At 43.7% G+C, this 10,375-nt stretch overlaps 1 pseudogene; it reads left to right on the plus strand.

Annotated features, from left to right (window-relative positions):
* The first annotated feature begins 629 nt into the window (after positions 1 to 629).
* Positions 630 to 8,938, plus strand: LOC119321295 (annotated as a pseudogene).
* The last annotated feature ends 1,437 nt before the right edge of the window (positions 8,939 to 10,375 follow it).

The following is a 10,375-nucleotide window of genomic DNA, read 5'->3' on the forward strand; positions in this document are numbered from 1 at the left end:
TTCATCCTTGATCCTGGAGACCAGGAGTCCAGGACGTGAACCAAGGGCTGGGCGCCGTCGGAGATGCACTCGTTGTGTTGCTTACAGATCATCCACAGCGACAGGAGGGCAATGGAGGCTAGGCCTTTGCGCATCGTTGTCGGCGTGTTTTGCCTGGCGTGCAGCCACCAGTCCATGAGCGAATCTTCGTGGCTTGGTCCTGCGGTGGTCATCCGTATCCAGGAGAGGATTTCATGCCAAGTCTGCCTGGAGAAGGGGCATTCCAGGAGGAGGTGGCGCATCGTCTCTGGGGCTTGGTCGCATAGTGGGCATCGAGGTTGGTGCTGGAGACCACGCCTAGCCAAGCGATCAGCCGTCCAACACCTATCCTGGTCTGCCAACCAATGGAAGAACTTCACCCGCGATGGCGCCCAATTCTTCCAGATGAGCTTCGAACGGAAGGAAGTTGTGGATCCCTGGAAGGTGGCTAGGTAACAGGAGATAGCAGTGTAAGTACCGGAGGCCGTTCATCTCCAAACTAGCTGGTCAGGGGTGTCCGAGAGCATGATGTGCTCGATCGCCAGCCAGACATGAAGGTATTGCCCAATCTCATGGATGCCCAGGGTCCCGTGTATGTCCCTGGCCCAGCTATGTCCCTGCAGTCCTTCAGCGATGGTACGAATTTTGCGTCGGCGCTTCAGGATGCAGTTGTAGAGGGCTGGGGCGATCTCACACATGGACTGCCCATTGATCCAGCGGTCTTCCCAGAAGTGTGTGCTGATCCATTTCTGAGGGTCGTCGTGGTGGACGTGAAGAATAGCGCTTTCTTCTCGGCAGAGAATTGTAAGTCCAGGCCACTCCATGCGCGCTCCTGGTCAATGCGCGAGAACCATAGCCATCTTAGTCGTAGAGCGAGGCCAGCGCGCTCCAGATCCTGAACTCCCAATCCACCGTGCGATATGGGGTGGCAAACGTGGTGCCAGTTGACGTGGCAGTGGCCATCGTTGGCGGCGGCGCGGCCAGCCCACAGGAAGCCGCGCTCGATCTTCTCAATTTGACGAAGCATCTTCTTCGGCGGTGCATAGGCGAGTAGTTGATGCACGGGGACGGCGCTCAGCACGGAGTTGACCAGTGCAAGCCGCCCAGCTTTGTTCATCAGGTGGGCCTTCCAAGTGGGGAGCCGGCCGGCAATCCCATCAACTAGAGGTTGCAACTGGGCGGCAGTCGGTCGGCCTATTGTTAGGGGGATCCCAAGGTATGTGATTGACGATGGGGCATCCCAAGTGTGCCAGAGCTGTCATCGCCTCGTCCTTGTTGCAGTGCAACAGCGAGGCCGAGCTCTTGGCGTAGTTAACCATCAGGCCGGAGGCGCGGCCGAAGAGCGCCAGCACTTCGCGTACGGCGATGATGTCGCCGGGAGTATGACTAGTGAAAGGCAATATAAGAGAAGCTATTCTGTTTTGGCCTCGGTCTCATGATTTCAGTTCGTATATATGTGTGCTGGGTAACATTTTCAACAGAAGCTTTGACATGATTTTTTGGTTTATTTATTTGTGTGTAATCTGTACTTAGTCCTATCTATATATTGCCATCCTAAGGTAAGTATGCTAATAAATAGACATTTTGTGCGTTGCAGGATGATGTAAATTTAAAGATAATGGTTAGAGCTTTCTGCCCCCCACAAGCAGTTAAACACAACCCGTGTTTGGAGTATATCAAACATCTTATTCTCCCCTGGTTTGGAGAATTTGAAGTGGTCCAAGAGCGAAATGGTCTTCACAGGTAAATCTCATTGAACTACAAGCATGACCACTCTTTTTATCTCTGCCTTATGTCGAGTTAGATAATTTATTTTGGTGCCATCATAAAGATATAAGCATTGGAAAATATCATGCAATGCTAGTCTTGCACATTCAGTGATGTGTGGATGGTATTTTCCAACCGGAGTGATCTTTGCAATGGTACTGAGCAAGACACCCATAAAGTATACCTAACCAAATTAGTGCGTGATGAAGTTCCATTTTGTGTTCTGATAAACTGCTTCTTTACGAAGGATATTTACAAACATGGAAATGCTTATTGCTGATTATAAACATGGTGCTCTGGGTGCAGCTGAGGTTAAGTTGGCCCTTGAAAAGGCAATAAACAAAATATTGCAGGTACATTTGTCTTTCTTCACCCGTCCTTTTAAAAACCCTTGTTATTATCTGTTAACTTGTGCCACGATAATGAGCCGGTATTCTGGTTGAGAAACCATACTCTTTTGTTACCTCTGTCTATAGTTCCTATGGGAAGCAATGTTAATCAAGTGTTTGATTTTTTTAGCCAAGGGAAGTTACACAACCAAATAACATGTAACATAAAGCATGTCCTACCGATTTTTCCACAAGTAGAATAAAAAATAGTGTTGTTAAACATGGAACCAAGATATAGGAAAAACTGAAAGGGTAATCTTTCAAGTCTAAATGTTGTCTTCTTGATCTGTGAAGCTGGATCCAAGTGTTATTTAAGCTTGCGTTAGTAATTTGGATAACTTGGACATCTATATGTGTTCCGATTTTGTTTTCAGTATCTATTGTATCTTGTCCTTGCATTTTTCAAGAGCTTAACTTGTTTTCCTTGATTCAAGTATGTCCATGAGCACTTCAGAAACAATGCTTATGCCAAAGATCTACGGGAAGCCAACAAGGTGAATTTCTGTTTATTTCATTTGATGTCATATATGGCTGAGTTGTTGAACACTTCCAAGGTCTTTGAGTTGTCGATATGAATTGACTAATTTGAATAATTGAGCTTAAGTCGTTGAACCTTCATTAGGCTATGGTTTCTTCGTCCCTTTTGAAGTATGTGTAACATGAGACCATGTGCAACTGTTTGCTTTGGCTTACTTCTGTTTCAGTTTACATTCTTATTCAAGGATTTAAACATAATGCTTGACTAGTAATTAGATGGTGCTAGTCCTCAGAAACTGTTGGTACTACTGATTGGCTTGTGCATAGGTTTGGAGTACCCGGTTTACAAGTTAAGGGTCTGTTAGTTCGTGCTACTGTGCACTATATGATTGGGTCCTAGTTACATTGTGCTGGGGTTCGATTCATGATTTATGTACATTTTGGTGTTACTTCTCAGAGTATATAACCAGGTCCAGCGGACTAAAACAATTTTATTTCCTTCAGTAGCTAGAGATTGTGATGGGCATGAATGCTAAAAGTCGTGCTGGCCTAAAGCAAGGCCGTATCTGGGTTTGTGTTTACTTGGATTTGACTTCACAATGTTTGGACTTCACTTAGGCCTCATTTGGTTTCACGGGATCCCAGGGGGATCCGTGGCGTTTCCCCGGGCCGAGAAACCACGGACTAAATTCTCCCTGGATGATCCACCAGCGCATTTGGAGGCCCAAGAGACAGGGGCAGCCCCGCCCTTTCCCCGGGTGAGGCTTCCACACCTCGTGAGGTCAGGGAGAAAACCCTTGTTGCTTGGTCTCGTGAACGAGAGGCAGAGGCGCCCAGATTGAGAACTCCGCCGTCCAGCGCTCCGCCCTTCATTGTCAGGGCCGGCCCTGAGGGGGGGCAGGGGGGCGGCCGCCCCGGGCCCCCAAAATCAAGGGGCCCCCACCGAGGTACGTAGGCAGGCTATGGCCTATGTCCGAAAAAAGTTCAAAGGGGCCGGGGCGATGGGCTTTCTTGATGGCAGGCGCGTGCGCGCAAGGAGTAGCAGCAGGCCGATAGCCCGAATCCACCTAGCGATCGATTCCGGCTCGATCCATTTCACCTAAAAAAAGAGCGATCACGATCCCTTCCTATTCCACGATTTCCATCTTGCAGCGATTACCTGTCCCAGCCCTAACCGCCGCAGCTGCCGCCGTACTGCTGCGCCCATACTGCTGCTAGTAATTCCTTCCTAATCCAGTTCGCCGGAGCTATTGATTACAATTCCCGGTGGCTCCAACTGAATTGCTCTCCGGCTCTAGCCTCCAGGTTCTTTATAGGCATACGCACTGACACTCATCAGTCATCACAGAGTTGACCATCAGGTATATCACAAATGTATATTATGTATCACCGTCCCTTGATGCATAGCCGGCACCATTTAGCAACTGACGCAACCATTTCTTTTTCCAGCATTGTGTGTTACAACTGATAATCATGCCGCCAAGAAAACAGGACATATCCATCGGTTAGTGATAAAAGAAAAATAAAGAAAGTTGTTGATAAATTGGTACAATCACAGCACGGAGATATATTCACAAATTTTTTAAGAGTAATACTAGTGCTCCCATTGCTTCGATAAACCAAGATGATGAGTTGGTGATGGTTGCCATAGAGAAAGAGAAAGATCAACCAACTAATGGGGATTCAGAATCAGATCAGTAAGAAGAAAATGTCGACACCAACATCGACAACAACAATGTAAGTGGCTCCGAGAATGTACATAATTCATCACATGCGCAAACACAACATCCTACTGTTGATGAATATCTAGTTTATACTCCCGATACTAATGATCTAGGAAATTGGGACAGTCTTCATAATAAAGCAAGATATATCTTAGTTGAGAAAGGGCCTATGAGAGAGGAAGAACTGGAATACCGTGTAGATGATGTATGAAGACATTTTTCATGTGCTCATTATCATAGGAAATGAAGCAATGGAAAGGAACATGATAGATAATGATTAGTTTATTAAGAAGATGGAATGCATCGACCGAAAGAAGCTTTTCGAAGTTGAAATTATTGAAGAGTTTATTGAGGTCAATAATGACTCTAGAGAGGTTAACTGGTTTGGCTCATTATATGCATGGAGAAGAAATCAGTGGATGACATTGACATCAACCCCATCATAAGTGACTTCGCATCGAGGTGTGCTAGAAGAAACTCTTAAGGTACTATATACATAAATCATTTGACGTGCATACTGATTTTATATGCATTTAAGTGTTACTGATAAATATTTCATGTATACATATATTCATCTTATTATTACAGTGTATATATCAAGGGCCCCGAGTTTTAGTTTCGCCCCGGGCCCCCAAAATCTCAGGACCGGCCCTGTTCATCGTCCAACACTTCACCATCCCCTGGCCCTCCTCCGGCAACTGGAAGCGGCGCACCCCCCATCTCCCTCTACCTCCACGCTCCGCCCCTCTGGCGGGGGCGACAACGACCGAGGTCGTCACCTCTAGATCTCTCTCCGCCGAGCTCCCTTACCTCCGGCAAAGACAATGGCCAGGAGGTCATCCTCCTCTTTCACCAAGGTATCCCCTCCTCCTCTTCTACCCGAGTGTTTTTTTTCTCCATGGTGATACCTTTCCTGCCATTCGCGGACACGAGATGAGGAGCTCTGTGCAGATCCAAAAAGCTCCTCTTTGGTCTGCTTCCTTTTGTTTGCAGCTCCTCCTAGCCCCTTGCGTGCTTCATTTGTTCTCATGGAAGATCCCAACAAATTATTATGGAAGAAAAAATGTTGTTCCTTGCCACTATAGACTGAATTGATGATTGGTGTTTTTCTTTCTGCCATCAAAATGACAAGTGGGAGCAGCAAGATTATATAATTATTTATTCATACACTCATACTAGTACGTATATTGTCATAACTTGGAAGAATTAGTGATGGGTAATCGCTGCTAACCTGTGTTCTGGCGAAGTGCCAAAGTGGTAATTACTATGTCGTTCAGGACATGAACAATTGAGTGTTGAATGCCAGCTTTGTGTAGGTTTCAATCATCTTCCTATAGGTTTGTTTTTCAGCTAGCTTGCTATTAACATGTCATTTGTTGGATATTACATTTTTCCATGGCAGATTAAAAATATAGAACTACCTATGATTACTTGGCACATATGTAGCTTCTGTAGTTTCTTCTGCACTCTGTACTACCAGCATTTGATAGGTTGTACCTGGTGTGAAATTCATTGATGTTGATTTACACAAGTTTCATATTCATTGATGTTATTAGAATATCACTATGTTTGTATTTACTCTATTCCTAGGCTTTTACCTAGTGGTTCTCAGATGGTATTATTATTGCTTAGCAATCTGTTCTGTAATATGTGGTAGCTAGTGCATATTCATGCGCTTCCTGAATGTACTATGTGTTCTGAAATTGTTTAGCAAAAATACTATATGCATCCTTTGTGCCATAAACTGATAAGTATTTAATCAGAATGAGTGATTAGCTGAAGGGTGGACTAGCATTACAAATACATTCAATCAGAAGTTTCCACTAGCTCATTTTACCAAGCAACGGATCCAAGAGAAGGAGAAGGATTTAGAAGGAAATTACAGGCAGTGAGAGATTCTCGGAAACAGAGTGGCACAAGATGGGATGATACACTTTGCATGATCATTGCTGAACTTGTAATATGGGATAAGCTTATTAAGGTTAGCTCTTTTCTTGATATATTGTTTGTTCACTGCCATTGCTCTTCAAGGCATTGTTTTACTGATCTTAACCATACAATGTTGCTGCATTCAATAGGATCATCCGAGGGTAAAGAAGTTCCATTCGAAGCCATTCATGCTCTTCAAGGCATTGGCTATCCTGCATGAAGGTATGTTTCTTGTATCATGTGTTTCCTAGCCTAGTAGCTAATACACTTCATCTTCTTGTGTTCTTGCTTATGTTCATGCGCTTCTTGCATTTATTATGTGTTCTGATATTGTTTAGCAAAAATAGTATATGCATCCTTTGCTTTCACCTCACAATTATGACCAGTGAAGGACTGGCTAGTACAATAGTTAGATATAAATCCTGCATGATGTCTTCATCTTTGAAGGGACTTAGGGTCCAGTTTGAGGTGTTATTTTTCTTTCTTTCTAGAATAGGAGATAGTAAATTAAAGACAGGTAGTTTACTTAGTTTCAATCTAGGTTATCTTGCAAACAACCAGTGTTAATTATTTCAATTAACTTAAGTAGGACCCCAGTAATCTACTTTGCTTCGAACACACATGGTTGTAAGCAAGTTACGGTAGCACATAGTACATAGGTTGCATTCCCATTGAAGACGCCCCTATTTATTACTTGTTTTTATTGTTGAGACTCCCTTGGACATAACTAATACTAGAAGTGTACGCGCGCTTTGCTGCACCGCTTTTCACTGTGACGTCTTCCTTGTACAAAACCTATTCACTTGTTCTCAAATATTAACTCAACTATTAAAGAGAACTCTGAGGTCGATTCTAATCTTCTTTCTAATTGGCATGGAAGAAATTATGTACTCTTTCCTAATAACAAGCATGAGAATAGTCGACTCCTATTACTGGATGGTGAGTTATCTCTATTCATCCATCGAAGTCCCATCTTCAAGCTTGCTGAAATTTCTTTGCCTCTTCGAGTTTCCTCCCATAGGAGTGGTAGGTTGACTTTGTTCATTCCAATTAAAATCATTCAATCCGACATCGCTTTGAAAAAGATCGAAAAAAAACTATTGATTTTTCAAGAAAAAAATGTTGATTTTCTATCACTACATCGGCTAACAACAATAAAAGCAATCAATGACTCTCAATATCTCACTTGGTCAGGAGCACACAACGCAAAGCAGTGACCACACACAATAGAGCAAACAAATTTGGCTCAATGTCTCCTCTGTGAATAAAATTGCTCCAAAACTGTTTCAATATTTGAGCACATAACAACAGCACATATCAATCAATAGCATCATCTTTCCTCAGTCTTCAGGAGGCACGCAATACACGGCAGCAACAACAACAGGTTGGCAACCTCCCAGCACACTTTCAACCCTTGTCTTCAGCGATCCGGCGGCAGCACAAAGGCCAACAACAGCACAAGGGACGACTGCCTCTATGTGCGTGCATGAGTTCCAGTAGTACAGCAAGCACGGGCCTCCTCACCATGCCGTCCTTCCCCGTGCTCGTCCACGGCGCCACTCCCCGGCTCCCGGTTACTACGCTGTCCACTGTTCACCCAGCCAGGGCCGAATCCCTTCTCCGTCCCCCCTTCACCTCGTCGCCGGCGCCGACTCCCTGTGCTGCCGCACGCAGACGCCGTCGCCTTCAGCCCCTCTATAGATTTGGAAAAAAAATGGGAGAGCTCGGGGCATCCCGAGAGGAAGGGAAGATGAAGAAAGACAAGCCTCCCGCCGAAACCCCCTCCGCAACCGAAGTGAAATAAGACGGTGTCAAACAGCCGCTGGCAGGAGCCGCAACCACACACTCCCTTGAAACTGGCTGGAACATCGGTCCCCGCTCTAGCAGACGGGCCGACCCAAAAAGCCCATATGGCCACCACGAGCACATGCGGGTGGGACCGAACACAGTGCATAAACAGACCATCCCTCTGGCTGCAGGGTCCCACTCGTCCCTCACACCATGATGCACCACATAGCTCTATTTCTAGAGAGCTTGGAGTTTTAAAGGATGTTGATATTTTACATTTTTGGAGAAGGAAGTGTTGCTTCAGGCGATCTCAACTTTATATCAATTCCGCAAGTGCATCTAACAAGTGATGCAATTTCTCCTATGGATTCCTCTATGAATGATGTAAAACCTTTCTCCTCTACCAATCTTGAAGCTGGGATGTCGTCTTCTAATCTGCAAGACCAAGGGCATCAAGAAGAGATGAAGCTGAGCATGCGACATCAGCCAACTCTGAACAAAAGGGAGTGGAGCCGATGAAAAAGAGGAAGCACAGCCAGGTCGCTTTGGCTCTTGAGGACTACATAGATTTCCGAAAGAAGCAAGCTACAATTGGATGAAGAATTAAAGGAACCAAAGCAAGACAACTTTTTTGTTGATATTTGTAGCGATGGGTTGTAGATCTTAGTACCAATGCATGCAAGAGCTTTAAGTATAACCATCCAAGCATAGAGATATGTTTCAGTACATCTTCAACTTTGTTATCTCGTATAAGTGCTCTCTCTTGTTTAATGAATATAATTTATTTTTTGTTTTTGGACGTAGGTTTGTAATGAAAAAGTGAAGGATTTTCTTTCGTTGCTAATGGAATGGTCTGTCCTATGTGACAAGTATGTCCATAAAAATAGTGGCAATGCCTCAACTTGTTTGTTCGAGGATGAAGGGGAAGACCATGAACCTGGAAAAAGCAAGCTTGTCGTAGAGAAACTTAGCGTGATCTACGATGGTGGCGCTGATAGAAAAAATTGCATATACTTCAAGGTACTCTGCATTTTCATCTTGTTCATTTGTAGTGTTGGTACATTTCCGTACATGCCATCCTAATATAATTTTTTAACGGGTGCAACTAATGACCATCGGGCCGAGGATGCCTGGTAGCCCATGGAGAAACTCTGGTTAGTATCTAATTTGGAGTTATTTTTTGAAAAATGTATTTCAAGTGCAATGGGCCCTTCAATGTTCAGCGCTTTCCCACTTAAAATTAAAGAATTTGTTCAAGAAGACCGTAGGCGAAAAATCTTACCATTGCCGGTGAGTGCTTGATATCTTCTTTCTTCTTAATAATTTTGGCTAAACACCAGATTCACTAATGGTATTTAATTGTCATGTCACATTTTAAAGCGTGATGTTGATGGCTCAATCCTTGACAGGGCGGGCCACCGCACAACACATCAACATCACCCTTTAAAATGTGACACGACAATTAAATACCATGTGTTTAGACAAAATTATCAAGAAGAAAGAAGATATCAAGCACTCACCGGTAGTGGTAGGATTTTTCGCCTATGTCCTTCTTGAACAAATTCTTTAATTTTAAGTGGGAAAGCGCTGAACATTGAAGGACTCATTGCACTTGAAATACATTTTTTAAAGAATAATTTCAGATTACATACTAACTAGAGTTTCTCCATGGGCTTCCAAGAATCCTCGACCCGTCATTCCATTGCACCTGTTAAAAAAATTATATTAAGATGACATGTACGGAAAAACAAATGTACCAACATTACAAATCAACAAAAATAGAATGAGGAGTGCCTTGAAGTATATGTGCAATTTTTTCTGTCAGCGCCACCATAGCAAATCGCGCTAAGTTTCTCTACGACAAGCTGCTTTTTCCAGGTTGGTCTTCCCCTTCATCCTCGAATAAACTAGCTGAAGCATCGCCATTATTTTTATGGATGTACTTGTCACATAGGACAGACCATTCCATTAGCAAAGAAAGAAAATCCTCCATTTTTTCATTACAAAACTACGTCCAAAAAACAGAAGATAAATTATATTCATTAATCAAGAGAATTCACTTATATAAGATAACAAAGTTTGAGATGCACTCAGACATACCTCTGTGCTTGGATGGTTATAATTAAAGCTCCCGCATGCATTGGTATTAGGATCTACAGCCAATCGCTACAAATATCAACATATTGTTCTCTATCAGCCAATTGAAGAGCTATCTGTTGCAGAAAAAGCAAAGGCGTTGTGGCTTTTCAAATGCCCAATCTATAAGAGATTTTCATCCCCCTC

The sequence above is a fragment of the Triticum dicoccoides genome, chromosome 6B (genome assembly GCF_002162155.2).
Source record: "Triticum dicoccoides isolate Atlit2015 ecotype Zavitan chromosome 6B, WEW_v2.0, whole genome shotgun sequence".
NCBI classification, from domain to species: Eukaryota; Viridiplantae; Streptophyta; class Magnoliopsida; order Poales; family Poaceae; genus Triticum; species Triticum dicoccoides.